This window comes from Giraffa tippelskirchi, chromosome 5, assembly GCF_054371585.1.
Source record: "Giraffa tippelskirchi isolate mGirTip1 chromosome 5, T2T-mGirTip1v1.2.pri, whole genome shotgun sequence".
NCBI lineage: Eukaryota > Metazoa > Chordata > Mammalia > Artiodactyla > Giraffidae > Giraffa > Giraffa tippelskirchi.
In genome coordinates, this window is record NC_137279.1 from 10,527,435 (window position 1) to 10,551,589 (window position 24,155).

General features: G+C 43.7%; 1 long non-coding RNA gene across 1 annotated transcript in view; it reads left to right on the top strand.

Moving 5' to 3' along the window:
* Positions 1 to 24,155, top strand: part of LOC145506092 (uncharacterized) — a 227,312-nt gene that overhangs the window by 70,366 nt on the left and 132,791 nt on the right. The gene's annotated exons all lie outside the window — the stretch shown is intronic.

Consider the following 24,155-nt stretch of genomic DNA (forward strand, 5'->3'; position numbering starts at 1 on the left):
AGCCAGGCTTCAGCAATACGTGAACCGTGAACTTCCAGATATTCAAGCTGGTTTTAGAAAAGGCAGAGGAACTGGAGATGAGATTGCCAACATCCGGTGGATCATCGAAAAAGCAAGAGAGTTCCAGAAAAACATCTACTTCTGCTTTATTGACTATGCCAAAGCCTTTGACTATGTGGTCCACAACAAACTGGGAACTCATGTAGTCATAAAACGTTCAGTACATACATGTTACCTGTTAATGTCAACATTTATAAATAATCAGGTATGGTTTTCATGAGATCATTGAATCACTGACCACCCCCATTGGCTGGAATGTTTACATGAAAAGCCTCACCCAGCTAAATCTTTCAAAATTACCCTTAAGTGTTTTTATATATAAGATAGCTAATATCAGTAAAGGATATAGTATATTTTCACACACATGTACCCATATGAGGCCATGGTGTGGGAGTAAAGTTTTTTAGAAAAAGATGATTGTAGGTGAGTCCTGAGTAAGATGTATGTTGATATATCCTAGAGGGAGAAGAGGGAAATAGGAGTCCAGCTGATCCATTTATTTTATAGGAAAATTTAATTACTGGCCCCAGGAAGCATTTTCTTTGTATTTTATATAACAACTGCATTCTCAGCAGATAGAGGGAGGCAGACCTTGGGGCAAGCAAATGGGAAAAATAAGCTATAAAGTGTGTTCACAGAATATGACTGTTATTCCACCCTGGAACTTAATAGAAATCCTTTGACTGTTCTGCAGTCAACAGGACTCATCTAATTGGTGACCATGGTAACAAAATCAGGTCATAGGGAGGTTCATGCTGAGATCAAGCATATGTAGATCTCCTAGTTCAAATATACATAAAGATAAGAACCTGTTGGTAAGAGTCCGAAATGTTAGGTTGAAGATGGCCTCTCCTCCTCTGAGCTCATAATACTGAGAAAATGATCATTTGTTTGCAATAGCCATATGTTTTGCAGAAAAGGAAGAGATTTTTCAGATTCACTGGGGGGAAAAAGATAATTCAGAAATGTGAGACCAGAATGAGTGCATAGATGTTGCTTCATAGATCTGTGTAATTTACTCCCTGGGGTTCGGAGTGTGTCTGACTTATATTTTAGACATAATTAAGTAATCAGCAGTGTACATTGTAAAATGAATGTTTAGGCTGCTTGAGGTTAAATTTTCACAGCCATAGCAGCTGCGTGGTACCAGCGACCACTCCTCCCCACAGCCAAATCCTCTCCCCTGCATACAGTCAGTTATTTAAAAATCTGTGAATGGGACTAAAATGATTTTCACAGTCACCGTTTTTTCAACAGATGTAAAGAGCAACCACATAGTAACCACTGGATACCAGGATTACTACACTTCATGCTCGTAAGCGTTTTCTGTTCAGGCTCAGTAGCTAGAGTGACAATAATCATATCAATTATAGCATGAATAATACTTATATTTATGTAGGCTCTCATTTGATCCTCTGAAAGCCCTCCGAGCTAGGAAGCTTCCCCCATGAGCCAGCTGAGAACACTGAGATGATGAGAGAAGTTACAGTTCTGGGAGGTCACAGGGCTTCTGCTTTTTAAATGCAGAATTAGGGGTTGAGATCCTTAATCTTGAGTTAATGTATGTAAAAGGCTCCAACCCGAGTCTGCACCTGATAGTGGGAGTTGTTCCTCTTGTGTTTCTTCCTGCTCTGTGTCCAAACTGGGGCTGTTCTGCTAGTCTCTTTGGCATGTGCCCCCTCACTGGGTGCGCTTCTTTCTCACTCCTGAAGGCTTATGCTCAGAGACTCTTGGAGGGATATATGAAGAGGAGAGTGTCTTCCCTGTAACTCAGATGATAAAGAATCTGCCTGCAATGCAGGAGACCTGGGTTCAATCCCTGGGTTGGGAAGATCCCCTGGAGAAGGGTACGGCTGCCACTCCAGTATTCTTGCCTAGAGAATCCCATGGCAGAGGAGCCTGGCAGGCTATTATCCGTGGGGTTGCCAAGAGTTGGCCACGACTAAGCAACTAACACTTTGACATGGAAAGGAGAGGGAAATAGAAGGACTCCTTCTCTTTTTCTTTCTTTTCTTCCTTTCCTCCTCCTTTGAATGTCCCTTCTCCTCTACCTTTCTCTTGTTCCTTCCTTAATACGATAATCTCAAGGTGCAGAATGTTGCTGCAAATGGCATTATTTCATTCTTTTTTATGGTGAGTAGTATACCATTGGGAGAAGGCAATGGCAACCCACTCCAGTACTCTTGCCTGGAAAATCCCATGGATGGAGGAGCCTGGTGGGCTACAGTCCATGGGGTCGCAAAGAGTCGGACATGACTGTGCAACTTCACTTTCACTTTTCACTTTCATGCATTGGAGAAGGAAATGGCAACCCACTCCAGTGTTTTTGGCCTGGAGAATCCCAGGGACGGGGGAGCCTGGTGGGCTGCTGTCTATGGGGTCACACAGAGTCGGACACGACTGAAGCGACTCAGCAGCAGCAGCAGCAGTGTACCATTGTGGTGTATGTGTGTGTGTGTATCACATCTTCTTTGTTCATTCATCTGCTGAGATATTTTCTCTCTATTCTCCTGTCATCCTGGCTGCTCCACAGTAAGTGGTAGAGATGAAATTGATACTCTGGTCTTGGAAATTCCCAAGCCCAGACTTTTGCTTGTCTTGATGGATTTTTTTTTTTTTTTTTCACTTTCTGACCTCTATGGGTGGGAGAACCCCAGGGCTCAATCTTTGGACCTTTTCTCTTTATCCTTCCCAGTTCCTAATAATTTCATCCGAGTCTACTGACTTTTTATATCTGCAACTGGTATCTTACTCTGATATCCAGACTGCCCCATTGAGATCTATAGTTGGATGACTGACTGCCTTGGAATCAGGGACTCCTGATTTCCTCCCATACCTGCTTTACTCTTGGTCAGTAAATAGCAACTCCATCTTTGACGCTGCTGAGCCTTGCACTTTGGGGCTCCTTAACTCCTCTCATTCTCTCCCACACCTACAACTGATATTTCAGCAAATAATTGTCAATCTACCTTCGAAACGTACCTAGAATTCAAGCACTTCTCTCCAACCCTGTTGCTCTGCTGATTGAAGACACTACCTCTTGTCTGGGTGATCACAATATAGTCCTAATTGGTCTCTCTGTTTTCACTATGCCCCATAGTAGCTTGAAGGACCTACTTATAACAATCTGAAATAATAATCATCATTATCATAGCAAATATTTACTGGGTACCAGGCATTTTATGTATATTAATCTATGTAATCCTCATAACAACCCCACAGGGTAGGATTTATTATTGTGTATGTTTTGCAAGTGCAATAAATAAGGCAGAAAATGGATAAATAACTTGCCCAAGGCCACACATCTGGCCATTTAGGAACAAATTTGCTGAGTGGTGACTATGAGAGATTCAAAGTGGGGGTTGTTAGCACGATGTTCCATAAATGATTGATTCTTCTTCCCCGTGTAGATCAGTTTTACAGTAATAACCATGCTGTTCACCATTCATGGAGTGTGTAGGGGTAGGCACTGCAAAAAATGATTTACACCAATCAATTCCTTTATTCTCTAGGGATAGTTGTGCATGGATGATATTAGCCCCATTTTACAGATGAGGATATTGAGGCTGCTTCACAGTAAATGGTAGTGATGAGATTTATGCATTGGTCTCTGAAACTCCTAAGCCCAGATTTTTCCCACTGGACAGAGGTATGAACTCAGGTGGAGCCCAGGAGGAGAACCTCTGGTGTTACTACTTCAGCACTTTTTTTTCTTTTCTCAAAAGGGAAGTTAGTGCGAGTCAGAGACTGGCACCATCAGGGTGGTGCTGGAGTTGGCTGTTGCTTCAGGGAAGTGGTCGGCTGGCTGATGAGAGCCAAGTGATCCTGTCAGACAGAGGTGAGAACACCGTGGAGCTGACCGGCCAGGGCAGGACGTTGCCTGTGCCTCCTGGGTGATGATGAGGAATGGTGAGGGACGTGGACAGTTCTATTTTTCCCCAGGACTGGCAGCGTGCCTGGGCTCTGCTGGCACCGGGGTGGCTTATGGACTCCAGATCATGGCGGTGAAGTACTGGGTGTCTCTGGTAGCCATCAGCCTGCTGTGGGCAGAGAAACTGAATCTCCTGATCATTTCTCAACCTCACACCCACACAGTAGGGAGCATAGATCAGCCTTTTCTTGCCTTCCGGGGCCTCTTGTTTCCATCTTAGTCTCTTTGGAAACACCGACAGTCCTGTGGGGATCAGCGCCTTGCCGGGACTTAGGACTTGTCTCGGGAATTTGACACACGGTCTTCCCTGCCTTGTCTCACCCACCCACTCACATCTGCTGACCCCCTTTGGCACTGTTAACACCCAAATAGCTCTCAGTTCTCAGCTTCAAGGCTGTTTCCTCAGATCCCCCTGACCAAATTTTCACTCTCAAATCACCATTGGCAACCTTTGCTTAGGGAGCTTATCACTTACCACTTTTCAGTCTGAAATGACATTTTCTGTGCTTATGTTTTATTAACCTCTCTCTCTCCCCAGCTGAACTTTGAAACTAATAGTAATAATGAAGACCATGGTAAGGGTAACAATGACAACAACAGTAACAGCATCTAACATGCTCCGAGCGTGGGTTCTGGGTGTTCCCCTGTGTTTTTCCCTGTACCACCTGATCTAATTCTCACAACAACCTTTTGAATTTTGTATTACTTTTTATTCCCGTTTTACAGATGGGAAAACTGAGCTTCCATAACTTGCTCACGTTCACCTAGCTCCTGGGTGGAGTCACTAGGCTCTGAATGCAGACTTCTTGACTCCAGGGTTCCTTGAAGCTCTGTGAGGGTGGGGACTGTGCGTTAGCTCACCATTGATCCCTGGAAAGAGGCTCACAGGAGGAGTGTATTATACATTTTGTAAGTGAACTTGATTTCCTTCTGGTGGGTCAGTCCTGCTCTGACTGTCCTGTGGATTTTAAAGCTAGATTCTTCTTGGGATTGGGCGATCCATCCCATCCACTCTCTTCAAGCACCCTGTATCTGTCTTGGACCCATTGTCCTCCTTGAAGTTTTAGGTGTTCACATCCATTGACAGTCCTCAGGCATCCAGGAACTGCCCCTCCAAAAGTTTCTTCCACTTCCAAGATTCACGCCTCTGTTTTCATCCCTGGCATGTCCCATCTCTCCTCTTCACCTAACTCCCCTGCCTTGGGAAGCAGGTGGAGCTTTACCTGTGCATTTTCTTCCAAATAGTTTTCTATCTTTCTTTCCTTCTTCACTTCCATTTTCAGCACTGAGAACTGTTCCTTGGGGAAATCCCACGGGGATCTCTGGCAGGTCTGAGTTGTCTTTCAGGCTTTCAGCTATGGACTTGAGGTCTTATTCCTACTCACGATGTTCTAGCATCCAGATCTCAGCCCAAGTATGCCACTCAGCCTTAAAGTCCAATGGACCACCATTACAGTATTGCCATGAAACCAGCAGGGTCATACAAGCCACTCAAATGTACTTCTCATGGCCTCTCAGGGTTTCTAATACAAGTAAGGCTCTCTGGGTCAGTAAGACCTTCTGTGATGCCCCAGGCTGCAGTGCACTTGGGTCCTACCCTCAGGGACCTGGTGGCAGAAGGCAGGCCTGACAGGCAAGGCTGGCATATGAGCACCAGCCAAACATGGAGTGTAGAGACAAACTAAAGCCATATTTCCCTGGAGCTGTTTGCTTGCATGTTAGTTGGTGGGTCTGTCCATTCTGGCTTGTTTAAGGGTTATTGGAGCTCGTTTCTGCCTCTTGTACTGAGAGCCTGAAGGGCAGGACACACACCCCTGTTACCCTCCCCACTCTCAGCATGGCTGTCAGCACATGGCAGGCAAGCAAAGAGGTCAAGGGCTTGGTATAAGAACATCTTTTGTACACAGATAAGGTTTCTAGGTGTTGTGAATTCACTATGTACTTTCTTTCCTGATTTGAGTGATGCTTTTGAATTATGGTGCTGAAGAAGACTCTTGAGAGTCCTTTGGACAGCAAGGAAATCAAACCAGTCAATCCTAGAGGAAATCAAGCCTGAATATTCATTGGAAGGAGTGATGCTGAAGCTGAAGCTCCAGTACTTTGGCCACTGATGCAAAGAACTAACTCATTGGAAAAGACCCTCATGCTGGGAAAGATTGGGGGCAAGAGGACAAGGGGACAACAGAGGATGAGAAGGTTGGATGGCATCACCAACTCAATGGACACGAGTCAGAGCAAACTCTGGGAGACAGTGAAGGACAGGGAAGCCTGGCATGATGCAGTCCATGGGGTTGCAAAGACACAACTTAGTGACTAAACAGCAACAGCAAAGCAGATGGCTGGACAGTCTTGGTGAGTTGAGGTGGGGATGGAGTACAGAACAAGGGCTGTCTCTGGGCTGAGGCACTGACATGGGAGTGTGGAGATGGAAGGAGCCTTTCAGAAAGGGAACCCCAGTTTCCTTCCTTCCCATTCCCATCTTTCTCTTCCCTTTTCTCTCCCGCTGTGTTTATCTTGCAATCTCTTCTGCTACCTAGTCTCAATGACTTATTCCCAGACTGACATCTGTAGTATCATTTGGTTCCTGGAACGCCTCTCCTATTTGGGATGGAGACCGAGAGAAGACAAGAATCAGCAGGGCACAAAAGGAAACTCAGTTTGGTGAGCAACTACTATGTGTTAGACAGAACACTTGGCCCCTTCTGTTGCCCTGTCTTATTCTTGTGTTAATCCAAAGAGGTAGGTGTGGTTACCCACATTTTCGAGATGAGAAGCCTGAGGCTCAGGTAAAGTCAGTAACTTTCTGAAGATCACTCGGTCAGTTAATGGAGTGGAGTTGTAAAGCGGGCTCTGTCTGACTCTGGAGCTGGACTCACTTCCCAGCTAGAAGACAGCACTTCTCTGGGGCAGGTGGTGGTGAGGAGTTGGAGGCTCCCAGCTGTGCTGGACATACCTTACCAGGGTTCTAAGTATTTTAAGCTGTTGGTGGAAAGGACTTTCCTAAACTCAGCCTGCCCTTCTCTCTGGCTCTCCTCTCTGGCTTGGAGATCAGGCCTGTCTCTGTGTTGAATTGTGTCTGTGCTGCAGTCTCCCTGCTGGGTACCTTTTCCTTAGCACAGATTGTGTTTGAGGACACATTCCAGGGCCAGACAAAACCATTCCAGTGTGACACAGAGGTGGCCCTGGGTCTGACTGTCCACATCTCTTTAGGTTCTGTCTGTACCTATAAGGACATCCAAAGATGCTGGTGCTCTGAGAATGTCCTCTCCCTGCCACCCTTGTCCCTTACTCAAACATGCTTTTCTTGGCACTGAAGAGTCAACAGGTGTGAACAAGTGTACAGACCTGGCATGCCAGGGCTGGCACCGCTTATGGCCTTCACTCACCAGAGATGGCAATTGCCACCTTCTGCAGGCTGCCCATCAAAACACATTGTTGCCTGGCACCTCCATAGGCTCCAACCAACTTGTGAGCAGGCACCGTGCCATCCCAGCAGATGGGCAGAAGGGGTGGGGAGCGGCCAAGGCAGCCCATCCTGGAGGTGTGGGAAGTGGAGGTGGTGAGGGTTTGATTTGCCACTGAGGATGTGTCGGGGTGATCTCTCCATCTTAGACGGATACGGCAGGAGTTCAACGGGGATGAAGTCTGTGGTTTCCTGCACCTCGTTGGCTGCGGCTTGTTTTGAGGGGGAAAACGTGACTTGAATCTCATCAAAATACTGTGGCTTTGACTCTAATGGCTTTAAAGAGAACACGGGAACTCAGGGAACAACACTGAAGAATGTGGCAGATAAAGAAGGACCAGAGAGGCTTCTAAAGAGATTCTTACCTACTATGACCGCTTTGCCAACCCCTTCTCCACCACATGCCAACTATCCTAACAGGCTGACCACCTCTGCCAGCAGGCCAAGGCCAAGCAGGGCTGTGGTCAGGAGGAGGCTGTGCTGTGGGTGGTTGGTAGCACAGGTGAGGGGATCCCAGGAGGCAGGAGCAGGCTCCTTACAGCACAGCCCTCCCACTGCCCCAGGACCTGCGTCATTATTTTGGAGCTCAAGCAGGTGATTGTCAGTGTATTCAGATATCTTGAAGGAGTCACCCAGGCCTGGCCCGCAGAGCCCATGATGAAGGCCATCGAAGTGGGAGAACAGACAAGCGAAGGTTCCTAGAGGAGAGACTATGTCTCAGGAACAGCTTCTAGGCTGTCTGGGGAAAGCCGGGCGGGGGGAAGGAAGTGGCAGCAATTAAGCCTGAAAGGTGGGCGGAGCCAAGGGTCCCTGGCTGGGAGCTCAGTGGTGGTGGTCGTGGCGATGGTGGTGGTGGTCGTGGTGATGGTGGTGGTGGTGGCTTCATTTGACAGATAGGTGGAGCCGTGGGAGGTTTTCAGTAGAGAAGTGCTCTGATCAGAGCTTTCTCTGAGAAACCCAGAAAAGGTGGTGATGTGCAGAAAGGCTCAGAACCGGGAAGTTGGAGCCCAGAAGTTGCCATGATGGTTCATGGGTGGATGAAAGCAATGGGAATGGGAAGAACGATGGGAAGGCCTTCACCAGCATACGGCGACGATGGGATGAGAACTTACAGGAGGAGAGAAGAGAGAAAGAAGAGTAATGCAGAGAATAGAGGACCATTGATGGGAACAGGGCAGTCAGAAGAGGCTTGGGCTTGATGGGCAGAGCTTCCAGCTGGGTTATTTTCAGCAACAGGGTGCATATTATTTGGTACTGCTTGTGAACTTTCATGGGTAACTAAGAATTAACTTTCCATAACAGTTTGTTATTCTTACAGGAATGAAGGCTCCTGGGGAGTGAGAACCCTCAGGCCTGTCTCCCAGATCTGAGCGTCAGCTGCCCCCTTGAATTTTGGCCCAGAGTACGTTCTTCACTTTTATAGAAGGTTGTTTGTGACTATCCTGCCTTCAAAGCCAGCCTTTTGTTTCCCACAAATGTTCTCTCCACTTCCACACGTTGCTATAATCTTTTTGGTTATCACATTGAATAATTTGCAGTCTCTGCCAATCTGAAATTACATGTGAGGTGGCTCTGTTTGTGGCCTACCCAGCAATTAGCCACACGCCATTTTATCTCTGCAATTACACTGCAAAGGGAGAAAACAGTCCGGTCCTTGTCCCAGGGGAGGCTGAGGAACAGCAGTGTCTCAGAGAGGAGAGTCAGTGCGTCTGGAGGGGTCGGGCAAAGATGGCGCTGGGGACAGTACTGAGGGTCTCATCCAGGTAGACTCCCTTCCTTCCTGTTGACCTCCTCACCGATTCCTCACATCTGTTTGTTAAGAATCACAGAATTGGATAGGAGAACAAGATGGTGGAGGAGTAGGTGGACATGGAGTACATCTCTCTCCATGGATACATCAGGAATATACCTTTAGACACAGAAGTGCATGCAGAACACCAGGTGAGAGTGGACAGGAGTACCTGACCAGTGGAAAAGAATATATAGAACCCTGCAAAAGTTGGTAGGACAAAGGAACTGGGGGAAAAACAGGAGTGTTAGTGGGACTGGACCTCCTTCGGCGGGTAGGGGAACTGAAGCAGGGGTCCGATCCCCACATCGGGGCACTTGTCTGAGTCAGAGGAGAAACATTTAAAGCTGAGAGTGAAACAGCCAATCTGTGGCAGCCTAAATGGAATGAGAATCAGGCAGTCCTTGCCACAGCCATACATATGCTGGGCAGGAACGCGCTTCTCCTGGTAGGGACAACGGTGGGAGCTGGAGTTAAGGGATTGTGGAGCAATCCCAGTGCGAGGGCTGCTGTTGACTGTGGAGAGATGGATCGGGGGGATGTGAGGGAGGAGGTTGTGGTGGGAAATGCCTGTGGAGGAAAGCCAGGCAGCCATGGAAGCAAGGTGATAATGCTGAGTCACACGTAGAGGGTGGAGACATCACCATAGCCTCTCTCTCCCCACACACCAGCATCCACAGCTGAACGTTAGAGAGACTGGCCCATCAAATACCTGATGCACTGAACTACAGAGTAGGACCCCACCCAGGGTCCCCCTTTAAGTGCCCGACGCACCGATCTACAGAGTAGGACCCCAGCCAAGGGGGCTGCTCCATGTACCTGATGCGCTGAATAACAGAGAAGGACCCCAGGGAAGGGAGCTTTCTAAGGGCCTGTACGGGCAGAGCTACAGAGAAAGATTGGCCAAAGAGGCCTCCTGATCACCAGCTATAAGAGATTCAAAAAAGACTCTGATAGGCTCATAACTCCTGTGGTGGCGGCAGTCCGTGTCCCTGAACACTTGGTGCTGACAGGGTCCCTGTAAGCCAAGCAGCTGCACCACCTTCACGCTCAACTCTCACTGGGGCAGAGCTGCCACAGGCAAAAAAAGTCTTGTGTCTACGCGCACAGGGTTGCTTCAGTCGTGTCCGACTCTTTGTGACCCTGTAGACTGTGGCCTGCCAGGCTTCTCTGTCAGGGAAGGGGTTCTCCGGGCAAGAATCCTGGAGCGCATTAGCCAATACTGGCTGCCATACCCTTCTAGAGCACTATCTTTCCTGCTGCCCTAGCCGCCAACTCCCCTGAGTACCTGGTGCTGCCAGAACCCCTGCAACCCAAGCAGCTGCACCACCTCCACACCTGGCCCTCACAGGGGCAAACCCAAGTCCTCCAAGGCAGCCTCAGGAGCAAACCCAGTGGACGACCCACATGCAGAGGTGGAAATTAAACTACAGTTGAAGCCCAGGGGCAGTGTGGCCAAGGAAGAAGACCCAAAACCTTCCCACGAGCTGTACAAGCTGCAGATTAAATCCACACGCTCAACTAGGCAGATTCTGTGTCTATGGAATATATAAAAAGTCGTTGAGAGCTCCCACAAAAGAAAACGCACTAGTTCTGATAGCTGTGGACATGGGAGGCAAGAACACACAGGAGTGGGACCAGATTAAAGTCGGAGCTGCCCCCACAGTAGGTCCAAAGACCTACTACAGTGTTGGAGGGCATCCTAGGGAGGTAAGGTAGACTATGACTCCCATCGAGGGAAAGGACTCTGACAGCAGTGACTCAAGAAAGATTTATTATTCTTATTTTTTGACTTGTTCTGTAGAATCTTCTGGATTTTTTTTCTTTTCCTTCTCCCCCCCCTCCCGCCGTTGTAATTGTCAATTCTATTGGCACTATGAAATCCAGTTCAGCGTTTGAGGCTTTTTTTTTCCCCTCAGTCACATTTTTTATTGTTGTTATCAACCTCTGCCTCTACATTGGGTTTTTGCAGTTCTGTGGAGTTTTCCTTTTTTTTTCCTCTTTTTAAAAATTTTTAAACCTGTTATTATTTTTTCTACACTTATTCCTTTGTTTGCTTTTCCTACTGTTCTTTTCCCCTTGCAATTAATCTTTAATGTATATAAATCTTCTTTATCTACCTCTATTTAACTTTGCATATCTATTCTTTCTTTCTTTTCTTTCTCTCCTTTCCTCTCAACATGCTTGCTAGTTTTATTTTCATTGCTTTATTCCCCAATTGGCACCTTGCTTTAGTTTTGTTTTTCAGTTTGTGCTTTAGTTAGTTTTGTTCTGGTAGATATAATTTTTGGTTTCCTTTGTTTGCTGGGTCAATCGATTGTACTTTATTTTTGTTGGACTGTTTTGATTTTCCTCATGGGTGTTTATGTATATATTCTGCCACACTTTTTATTGTTGTTATAAACCTCTGCCTCTACGTTGGGCTTTTGCAGTTCTGTGGAGGTTTCCTTTTTTTCCCTTTTTTCTTTCTTCTTCCATTTTTTTCTTTTCTCTTTTTCATAATTTTAATTTTTTAAACCTATTATATTTTTTCTACATTTATTCCTTTGCCTTTCCTACTGTTCTTTTCCCCTTGCAGTTAATCTTTAATGTATACAAATCTTCTTCATCTACCTCTATTTAACTTTGCATATCCATTCTTTCTTTCTTCCCTTTCTTCTCAACATATTTGTTAGTTTTGTTTTCATTGCTTTATTCCCCACTTGGCATCTTGCTTTAGTTTTGCTTTCCAGTTTGTGCTTTAGTTAGGTTCATTCTTAACTGGGTAAATGTAATTTTTGATTTCCTTTGTTTGCCGGGTCAATCTACTGTACTTTATTTTTGTTGGACTGTTTTGACTTTGCTCATGGTTGTATATGTATATGTGTATATTCCATTATTTTAATAATTATTTGCCTGATTTTGTAGCTGCCATTTGTCTGGGATTCATCTTTGGTTTCTCATTTTTGGATATTTATTTTAATCTCACTTAATGCCATAACAAACCACCTGTGGAGTCTTCGTTCCTGACCAGAGATCAAGCCCTGAGCTTTTGGAGTGGGAGCACTGACTCCAAGACCCTAGACTACCAGAGAACTAACCCTAGGGAGTATCAAATGGTGAGAACTCACACAAAGGAAACCACTTGAATACAAGACCCGGCATCACCCAACCACCTGTGGCACCCTGTGTAGGACACCTCATCTAAACAACAAACAAAGCAAAAATACAAACCCAATCATCAGCAGACAGGATTACCACCTCACTCAGCCTTGCCCATCAGAGGAAAAACAGACAAAAACTCAGCACAAATCTCATCCTATACGAAGCTTACACAAACCACTGGACCAACCTTAGGAGGGCAAAAACCAAAAGGAAGAAAGAAGTCAACCTTCTTCAAGGAAAGAATTCAACTTTCCTTGAAGCCTGGGAAAAGGAGACCTCAAACACAATAAGTTAAAAAAAATAATGAAAAGGCAGAGAAATACTACACAAATGCAGGAACAAACTAGAAACACAGAAGTCCAAATAATTGAAGAGCAAATAGGCAAAATACCTGAAAAAGAATTCAGAATAATGTTAGTAAAGATGATCAAAAACCTTAAAAACAAAATGGAGAAAATGCAAGAATCAATTAACAAAGACCTAGAAGAATTAAAGAATAACCATACAGAGACAAACAACACAATTACTGAAATTAAAAATACTCTAGAAGGAATCAGTAGCAGAATATCTGAAGCAGAAGAACGAATCAGTGAGCTGGAAGATAAAATGGTAGAAATAACTTCTGAAGAGCAGAATAAAGTGAAAAGAATGAAAAGAAGTGAGGATAGTCTTGGAGACCTCTGGGACAATATCAAACACACCAACATTGGAATTATAGAGGTCCCAGAAGAAGAAGAGAAAAAGAAAGGGTATGAGAAAATTTTTGAAGAGTTTACAGTTGAAAATTTTCCCAACATGAAAAAGGAAATAGTCAAGTCCAAGGGGCACAAAGAGTCCCATACAGGATAAATCAAGGAGAAACACCCAAAGACACATACTGATCAAACCAACAAAGACTAAATACAAAGAAAGAATATTAAAAGTAGCAAGGGAGAAGCAACAAGTAACATACAAGGGAAACTCCATACACTTAACAGCTAATCTTTCAGCAGAAACTCTGCAGGCCAGAAGGGAATAGCAGGATATATTTAAAATACTGAAAGGGAAAAATCTACAGGCAAGATTATTGTACCTGGCAAGGATCTCATTCAAAATTGATGGAGAAATAAAAAGCTTTTCAGACAGCAAAAGTTAAGAGAATTCAGTACCACCAAACCAGCTTTACAACAAATGTTAAAGGGACTTATATAGTCAAGAAATACAAGAGGAGAAGAAAGATCTACAAAATCAACCCCTAACAATTAAAAAAATGGCAATAGGAACATATATATCAATAATTACTTTAAATGTAAATGGATTAAATGCTGCAACCAAAAGACACAGACTGGCTGAATGGATACAAAAACAAGACCCATATATATGCTGTCTACAAGAAAGCCACTTCAGACCTAAAGACACATATAGACTGAAAGTGAGAGGATGGAAAAATATATTCCATATGAATGGGAAGAAAAAGAAAGCTGGAGTAGCAATCCTCATATCAGACAAAATAGACCTTAAAATAAAGAAGATTACAAGAGATAACAAAGGACACTACATAATGATTAAAGGGTCAATCCAGGAGGAAGACATAACAATTCTAAATATCTATGCACCCAACATCAGAGCACCTCAATACATAAGACAAACACTTAACAGACATAAAAGGAGGAATTGACAGTAACACAATAATAGTAGGAGACTTTAACACCCCACGCACACCTATGGACAGATCATCAAAACAGAAAATTAATACGGAAACATAAGTCTTAAATGATACATTAGATGAGATGCATCTCATTGATATCTTCAGGACATTCCATTCAAATGCAGAAGAATACACCTTCTTCTCAAGTGCCCATGGAACATTCTTCAGGATAGACCACATCTTGGGTTATAAATCAAACCTCAGTAAATTTAAGAAAATTGAAATTGTATCAAGCATCTTCTCTGACCACAATGCTATGAGACAAGATATCAGTTACAAGAAAAAAACTGTAAGAAACACAAACACATGGAGATTAAACAACAGGTTTCTAAATAGCCAACAGGTTACTGAAGAAATCAAAAGGGAAATCAAAAAATTTATAGAAACAAATGACAATGAAAACATGACAAGTCAAAACCTATGGGATGCAGTAAAAGCAGTTCTAAGAGGGAAGTTTATAGCAATACACTCTTACCTCAAGAAACAAGAAAAAAATCGAATAGACAACCTAACTTTACACCTAAAACAACTGGAAAATGAAGAACAAAACCCCCCCAAAATTATAGAAGGAAAGAAATCATAAAGGTCTGAGCAGAAATAAATGAAAAAGAAATGAAAGAAACAATAGTAAAGATTAAGAAAACTAAAAGCTGGTTCTCTGAGAAGATAAACAAAATTGACAAACCTTTAGCCAGATTCATCAAGAAAAAAAGAGAGAAGAAACAAATCAGCAAAATTAGAAATGAAAAAGGAGAGGTTACAACAGACAATCCTGAAATACAAAGGATTATAAGAAACTATTATGAACAACTATATGGCAATAAAATGGATAACTTGGAAGAAATGAACAGATTCTTAGAAAAGTTCAGTCTTCCAAGACTGAACCAGGAAGAAATAGAAATTATGAACGACCCAATTACAAGCACTAAAATTGAAGCTGTGATCAAAATCTCCCAAAAAACAAAAGCCCAGTACCAGATGGCTTCACAGGAGAATTCTATCAAACATTTAGAGAAGAGCTAATGCGTATCCTTCTAAAATTCTTTCAAAAAATTGAAGAGGAAGGAACACTTCCGAATTCATTCTACAAGTCTACCATTACCCTGATACCAAAACCAGACAAAGACAACACACAAAAAGAAAACTATAGGCCAATATCAGTGATGAACATAGATGCAAAAATCCTCAACAAAATTTTAGCAAACAGAATTCAGCAACACATCAAAAAGCTCATACACCATGATCAAGTTGGGTTTATTCCAGGGATGCAAGGATTCTTCAATGTATGCAAATCAATCAGTGTGATGCACCATATTAACAAACTGAAAGATAAAAACCATATGATAATCTCAATAGACGCAGAAAAAGCCTTTGACAAAATTCAGCACTCATTTATGATTAACACTCTTAAAAAAATGGGCCTAGGAGGAACCTACCTCAAGTAAACGTCTACAGCAAACATTATTCTCAATGGTGAGAAACTGAAAGCATTCCCCCTAAGATCAGGAACAAGACAGGATGTTCACTTTCACCACTATTATTCAGCATAGTTCTGGAAGTCCTAGTTACATCAATCAGAGAAGAAAAATAAAAGGAATCCAGATTGGAAAAGAAGAAGTAAAACTCTCACTGTTTGAAGATGACATGATACTGTATGTAGAAAACCCTGAAGATAGTATCAGAAAATTACTAGAGCTAATCAGTGAATTTAGCAAAGTTGCAGGATACAAAATCAATACAAAGAAATCACTTGCATTTCTATATACTAACAATGAAAAATCAGAATTAGAAATTAAGGAACAAATCCCATTCACCATTGCAGAAACAGAATTAAATATCTAGGAATAAACCTACCTAAGGAGACAAAAGAACTGTACCCATAAAATTATAAGACACTAATGAAAGAAATCAAAGACAACATAAACAGATAGAGATATATTCCATGTTCCTGGGTAGGAAGAATCAATATTGTAAAAATGACTGTACTACCAAATGCTATCTACAGATTCACTGCGATCCCTATCAAATTACCAACGACATTTTTCACAGAACTAGAACAAAAATTTCACAATTCATATGGAAACACAAAAGACCCCAAATAGCCAAACAGTCTTGAGAAAGAAGAATGGAGTTGGAGGAATCAACCTTCCTGACTTTGGATTATACTACAAAGCTACAGTCATCAAGACAGTGTGGTACTGGCACAAAAACAGAAGTATCGACCAATGGAACAAGATAGAAAGCCCAGAAATAAACCCATACACCTATGGGTACCTTATTTTTGACAAAGGAGGCAAGAATATACAATGGGGCAAAGACAGCCTCTTTAATAAATGGTGCTGGGAAAACTGGACAGCTACATGTAAAAGAATAAAATTAGAAAACTTCCTAACACCATACACAAAGATAAACTCAAAATGGATTAAAGACCTAAATGTAAGATCAGAAACTGTAAAAATCTTAGAGGAAAACATAGGCAGAACATTCAATGACATAAATCAAAGCAAGATCCTCTATGATCCACCTCCTAGAGTAACAGAAATAAAAACAAAGTAATCAACATTCAGAAAACTAAGATCATGGCTTCTTGTCCCATCACTTCATGGCAAATAGATGGGGAAACAGTGGCTGACTTTATTATTTTGGGCTGCAGATGGTGATTGCAGCCATGAAATTAAAAGACGCTTACTCCTTGGAAGGAAAGTTATGACCAACCTAGACAGCATATTAAAAAACAGAGACATCACTTTGTCCACAAAGGTCCGTCTGGTCAAGACTATAGTTTTTCCAGTAGTCATGTATGGATGTGAGAGTTGGACTATAAAGAAAGCTGAGCACTGAAGAATTGATGCTTTTGAACTGTGGTGTTGGAGAAGACTCTTGAGAGTCCCTTGGACTGCAAGGAGATCCAACCAGTCCATCCTAAAGGAAATGAGTCCTGGGTGTTCACTGGAAGGACTGATGTTGAAGCTGAAACTCCAATACTTTGGCCACCTGATGTGAAGAGCTGACTCATTTGAAAAGACCCTGATGCTGGGAAAGATTGAGGGCAGGAGGAGAAGAGGACAACAGAGGCTGAGACGGTTGGATGGCATCACCAACTCAATGGACATGAGTTTGGGTCAACTCCGAGAGTTAGTGATGAGCAGGGAGGCCTGGTGTGCTGCGGTTCATGGGGTCACAAAGAGTCGGACATGACTGAGCGACTGAACTGAACTGAAACAGGTGGGACCTGATTAAACTTAAAAGCTTTTGCACAGCAAAGGAAACTATAAGCAAGGTGAAAAGACAACCTCAGAATGGGAGAAAATAAGACCAAATGAGACAACTGACAAAGGATTAGTTTCCAAAATATACAAGCAGCTCATACAACTCAATACCAGAAAAACAAACAACCCAATCAAAAAGTGGGAATAAGACCTAAACAAACATTTTTCCAAAGAAGACATATAGATGGCTAACACACACATGAAAAGATGCTCAACGTTGCTCATTACTAGAGAAATGCAAATCAAAACTACAATGAGATATCACCTCATACCGATCAGAATGGCCATCATCAAAAATCTACAAACAATAAATGCTGAAGAGGGTTAATACCCCTACAGTGGCCTCTGAGAGTTCAAGTGAAATGTCTCATACTTCAAATCAAAATCTAGAAATAAGGTTAAGCTTAGTGAGGAAGGCATTTTGAAAGCCAAGACTGGCTGAAAGCTAAGCCTCTTGTGCCAAACAGATAGCCAAGTTGCAAATACGGAGGAAAACTTCTTAAAGGAGGCTAAAAGTGAAACTTCAGTGAACACATGAATGATAAGAAAGGAAAACAGACTGATAGCTGATATGAAGAAAGCTTTAGTGGTCTGGATAGAAGATCAGACCAGCTACAATGTTCTCTTCAGCCAAAAGCTAGTCCAGAGCAAGGCCCTAACTCTGTTCAATTCCGTGAAGACTAAGAGAGGTGGGGGAGCTGTGAAAAGAAAGTCTGAAGCTTGTGGGCTCATGAGGTTTCAGCAAAGAAGCCGCCTCCATTCAAAGTGCAAGGTGAAGTGCTGATGCTGAAGCTGCAGCAAGTTATTTAGATCTCGTTAAGATTATTAATTAAGATTGTTATTGTTCAGTCACTGAAGTCATGTCTGACTCTTTTCAACCCCATGGACTATAGCCTGCCAGGCTCCTCTGTCCTCCACCATCTCTTGGAGTTTGCTCAGATTCACGTTTATTGAGTCAGTGATGCTATCTAACCATCTCATCTTCCACCACCGCCTCCTCCTTTTCCCTTCAATTGGCTCAGTGGTAAAGAACCTGCCTGCCAATGCAGGAGACATAAGAGATTCGGGTTTGATCCCTGGGTCAGGAACATCTCCTGGAGGAGGGCATAGCAGCCCAGTCCAATATTCCTGCTTGGAGAATCCAATGGAGCCTGGTGGGCTATAGTCCACGGGTTCGCAAAGAGTCAGATACGACTGAAGCAACTTAGTACAACACAGCAAAAGAGAAACAACATTTTAGGGTGTGTCAGGCACTGTGCTAGAAGTTGAGGAGTCAGAAATAAGTCCTGCCCAGTTACTGTCTTTAAGAAGCTCACACCTCAGAACACCTGTCTAAAGTCCTGATCCATTCATGAAGTCTTCATCTGTGACACTGACTGTGGTTTCAGCCCGGTCTGCATTCCTGGGCCTGCTGCTGATGGTCTCCTCCTCTGCATTCTCAGCCTTACTGCCACCCTTGGCATGGTTAATCCTGTGATTAAGTTCACACTGAGGACACTCCATGTGGACACTGAGTAGAGTTCTGAGTGGTACCTACTCACCCTGAAAGCTTGACTTCACGGGGATTTGTGCACTTGGCTTTGAGAAAGCCAATCAGCTTAGGTCAGCAGGCTCCATCTGGAGGTTCATTTTATTAATTCTTCTTTAGACATTGGTCCTATGGCTAGGTTATCAGTTAATTTATTTATACTTAATATCTTTTGAGAAAGAATCTATGTACATATATACAGTATATTAAAAAGCAGAGACATCACTTCACCTACAAAGGTTTGTATAGTCAAAACTATGATTTTTCCAGTAGTCATGTATGGATGTCAAACTTGGACCATAAAGAAGGCTGAGCACTGAAGAGCTGATGCTTTCAAATTTTGGTGCTGGAGAAGACTCTTGAGAGTCCCATGGACAGCAAGGAGATCAAACCAGCCAATCCTAAAGGAAATCAACCTTGAATATTCACTGGAAAGACTGATGCTAGAGGTGAAGCTCCAATAGTTTGGCTACCAACTGACTCATTGGAAAAGACCCTGATTCTGGGAAAGATTGAGGACAGGAGGAGGAGTGGGTGACAGAGGATGAGATGGTTGGATGGCATCACCAACTCAATGGACATGAGTTAGAGCAAACTCTGGGAGATAGGGAAGGACAGGAAAGCCTGGTATGCTGTAGTTCATGGGGTCAAAAAGAGTTGGACACGACTGAGCAACTGAGCAACAACAACAAGAGGAAGGTTAATAGAATAGAATAAAAATAGAAAATCTTGATTGAGACAGAGAAAAGGGAAGAATTATTGCCAATTAATATAGGTTAATACAGCTCTTGTGATGAAGCAACAGGGTTTCAGATTTGCTAACAGCCGGTGCAAAATGAAAAGCAGAATAATACAGCCATCTTTATTGGAAAGGAGGCAGCATAGTAAATTCTCAGAGGATCTCTAGTTCATCTGAGTCAAGATGCCTATATTACACTTGGCTGTTATGGTATAATAAAAAATAATTTTGGTGTTTTATTTTTTAATTGAAATATAGTAGCAGTTAATTATAAAGCAGTTAAGTTACAGGTGTACCCAGCAATTCCACTCTTGAGTATGTATCTGAAGAAAACAAAAGCACTAATTTGAAAAGATACGTGCACCTCAGTGTCTATAGCAGCATTATTTGGTAATTTGCAATTACCGAGACATGAAAACAACCTAAGTGTCCATCAGCAGATGAATGGATAAAGGATACACACACACACACACACACACACACACACACAATGGAATACTACTCAGCTGTAAAAAAGAATGAAATTTTTACATTTGCAGCAACATGGATGGACTTGGAAGGCATTTTGTTAAGTATATTTGGTCTTTATTTCTGGCTTCTGGTATAGAGCTTTAAAACCCTTGAAATTTCCTAAGGGATAGGAGGAGAAGTGCTTTTTGATACTTGTATTGAGCTTTTTTTGATCGGACGTGAGTTTTTGCTAATAACGCTAGTCACTGGAATGACCAAGTGATTAGAGGGTTGGAAGTTTCATCCCCACCCATTTACCTCCAGGAAGCTGGGGTGGAGTGGGACTGGAGATTAAACTCTGTAAAAACTCTTAACAAAGAGATGTGATGAGCTTCTGGGTTGGTGAACATATTAAGGTGTTGGGAGGTGATGTTCCTGGAAAGACCCGTGGAAGCTTCATTTTCTACCCTCCACCATACTACTCCCTCTGCAGCTATTTTATTTGGCTGTTCCTGAGTCATATCCTTCATAATGAACTGGTAAATATTAGCAAAGAGGCTTCCTGACTTCTGTGAGCAGTTCTAGCAAATTGTACAAATCTGGAGAAGGGAGGTGGGAAATCCTGCTTTGTAGCCAAGTTGGGTAAAAGTGTGGGTAACCTGGGAACCCACTACTTGTGATGAGTGTCTAAAGTGGGGGGCAGTTCTGTAGAACTAAGCTCTTCATCTGTGGTCCTGTGGCTAACTTCAGGTAGTTAGTGTCAGAATTGACTTGGATTATAGGATACTTAGGGTCTGCAGAGGATAGACTTTGAGGTGGCTGAGTCTCTGAATTTGGGGCAGATCCACCTGGGTCAAGGGACTCCAAGGAGACAGGGAGGATGGCCACATCAGGGGGACTTTAATTCCTAGGCGAGGGCATACTCTCCTGTTTTTTGTGTGAGAAGTATGTCCCTTCTTAGGGAATATACACAGACTCTGAGCTGGTCTGAGCATGACACTGGGTTTAGGAGGACAGAAAACACATTTCATATGACCTCCACCCATGCCAAGTGACAGTGTGAGTGAGTGTGTGACCATGGGCTGTGGACAGTGTACTTCATAGTCAAGAACTGCCTGGCAAAGGAAGATTTTTAAGAAGCGATGAGGTAATTGCATAGAAGCAGTGATGAAACCATGTAACTCAGATTGGGACTTGAACCCACAGTGGTAAAGAGTCTGTCTGCCAATGCAGGAGACATAAGAGACCTGGGTTCAATTCCTAGGTCAGGAAGATCCTCTGGAGAAGGGGATGGCAACCCTCTCTGGTATTCTTGCCTGGAAAATCCCATGGACAGAGGAGCCCGGTGGGCTGCAGTCCATAGGGTCGCAAAGAGTAGGACACGACTGAAGCGACTTAGCACACACACACACGCATGCACTCACGTGCGCACACACATCTAGTCTCAGGACTTAATGAAGCTCATTAAGCTCATTCTTGATGTCTCATCTCAAAGAATTCAGTGAGAGACAAAGTGATAGGTAAGAAGTGGGTTTATTTAGAGAGAAACACTCCACAGACAGAGTATAGACCATCTTTAAAGGTGAGAGCAGCACCAGGGTATGGGGCTTTTCAGTTTTTATAGGGGTGGGTAATTTCACAGGTTAATGAGTGGGAGGAGTATTCCCACTATTTAGGGGAGGAGGTGGGGATTTTCCGGAATTGGGCCACTGCCCGCTTGTTGACCTTTATGGTCAGCCTTGGGACTGTCATGGTGCCTCTGGTTGTGTCATTTAGTTTGCTGTTGTGTTACAGTGAGTGTGCACTGAGCCTCAAGGTCTAGTGAAAGTCTACTCCTCCACTATCTTGGCCTGTTTGATTCTAATCAGTTTATGTCATGCCCAGGGGCTAAGTCATTCTTTTAAAGGTTATGTCTACCCCTTTCCCTCCTGTTTCATTGGGACTTGAAGTGGCCCTTCAAGGGAGAATGGGGTGTAGGTTGCTAGAAGGATGAGGGGATGGTGTTTCCAGAGTGAAGCAACTGTGCAACAACTGGAGCAGAGGTGTAGAGGTAAGGAGTATATCTAAAGGTGCTATGGCACAAGGGTGAGTGTAACTACTAAGTATGAGTTTATGCTGTGCATCCCCAACCATTCTAGATTCCTGTCTACAGAGAGAGTGTCTTCTCCTGGAGGAGAATTAAATAAGGCAGAAACAGGAACAAGATACAAAATATGATGAATGCCATGAAGGCAATAAATGGGATGCTGTGAACACAGTGTTTGCACAGAGTTCTCTTATCCACTGTTTCATCCATAGCACAACTCTGACACAGGCAGGGGAGATATGATCGTCTGCATCGTATAGGCTGGGGACTCTGAAATTTGAGACGACACACCAAAGGACACAAGCCCTCAGCTCTTTCCCCTCCAGCGTGTTTTCTCTGCTGCGTTGTTGGGTAATTGAAGATGCTCAGTGAAGGCAGACTACCCAACAAGCTTCCGCTTCCAGCATGTAATCTGCCAGAGGGCAGGCCTGTTTGCTTTGTTTGCCCTGGAGCCCTCTCCTCCACCCTGGCATCCATTCAGTTTCCTGGTGACACGGCCACCAAAAGTCAGCCATCAGCATTTTGTCACGTTGAGCCCAGAGAAAGCTTCTATTTCACAAATGCCTGATGACATTGTAAGCAGTTGAGTAAATTGGCCTGGTTTCCTTGCAGAAAAATAAGCATATTCTGAAATGATAGAAGCTCCCATCAGTAAGAGGAATTATCTTCCATCTCCGTGGTTGGTGCTGTTGCCGCAGCTCATTTGCCTGACCCAAAGCACAGCAGTTTCTTTTTCACAAACCATTCCAGTTGGAGAGTAAACAGGGGTTTTGGGGGTCACCTTTCTGTGGGACTCTGCTCCAGATTGGGCTGTCAGTTCTGCCTGTGGCTTCCCCACAGAGTGAGATGAGAAGCAGATGAAAACTGGGATGGGTTGCAGTTGTGCTGTTTGGAGCAGACGTGGTAAAGCGTGGATTGAGTATTGTTCCTGTCTAGCATCCCAGCCATCTCCAGTGAGGAGAACAGGAGAGAGAGCCATGCTACTGCCATAAGACATTGGAGCTATTGGATTGATTCATTGGATCCATAAGCCTCATTGGACCCATGACTACAGGAACATGATGAAGAGATCTGAATCTCAGTTTACCCAGTAAGAAAATGTGCACAATGCTAATTGAGTTTTCTTTTCTTTTTTTTCTAAATCCATCATGGCTTGACACTGTCTTTTGAGGAAGCTTACAATTTAATAATAACTAAATCCATTCAGGGGTCCCCTGGTGGCTCAGACGGTAAAGAATCTGCCTGCAATGTGGGAGACCCAGATTCGATCCCTGGGTCTAGAAGATCACCTGGAGAAGGAAATGGCAATTCACTCCAATATTCTTGCCTGGAGAATTCCACGGACAGAGGAGCCTTGTGGGCTATGGTCCATGGGATCACAAAGAGTCAGACACTGCTGAGTGACTAGCACAACACAAAATCCATTCAAACCCTGGGCAAAGTGTTGAGAATCAAGAGTTATAAGGGAACTCAGAACATTTGTTCAAGGAGTGCTGTTTCCCTTGGGAGAGACAGCTGTGCAGAAACTAAGACGGGTATGTGTCCCCTGCACAGGTATGGTGGTTGTGATGTAGGCCAGTGGCTCTGCAGACAGATGGCATAAACCGGAGGACCTGGCAAAGACTTCAACGGAAAGTTTACATTTAAATGTGTCCTGAAGGCTGAGCGGAAGTTTACCGTGTAGAGCAAGGGATCTTGAGTTCTGGGGATCGAGCTTCATGGGCCAATCACGTACTCTCCAAACCGTAGTTTTCTCATCAGAAATAAACGGTTAGCCAGACCACTTCTGGGGCTTGTGTACACCAGTGGCTTTTTTTTTTTTTGACTGCGCTGCGTGTTTGTTGAGGCCCAATCTTTCTCTAGTTGTGGTGCGTGGGCTTAGTTGTCCCTTGGCATGTGGGATCTCAGTTCCCCAGCCAGGGGTCAAACCCACATCCCCTGCATTGGGAGGTGGATTCTTAGCCACTGGACCACCAAGGACGTCCCATCAGTGGCTATTTTCATTCTTA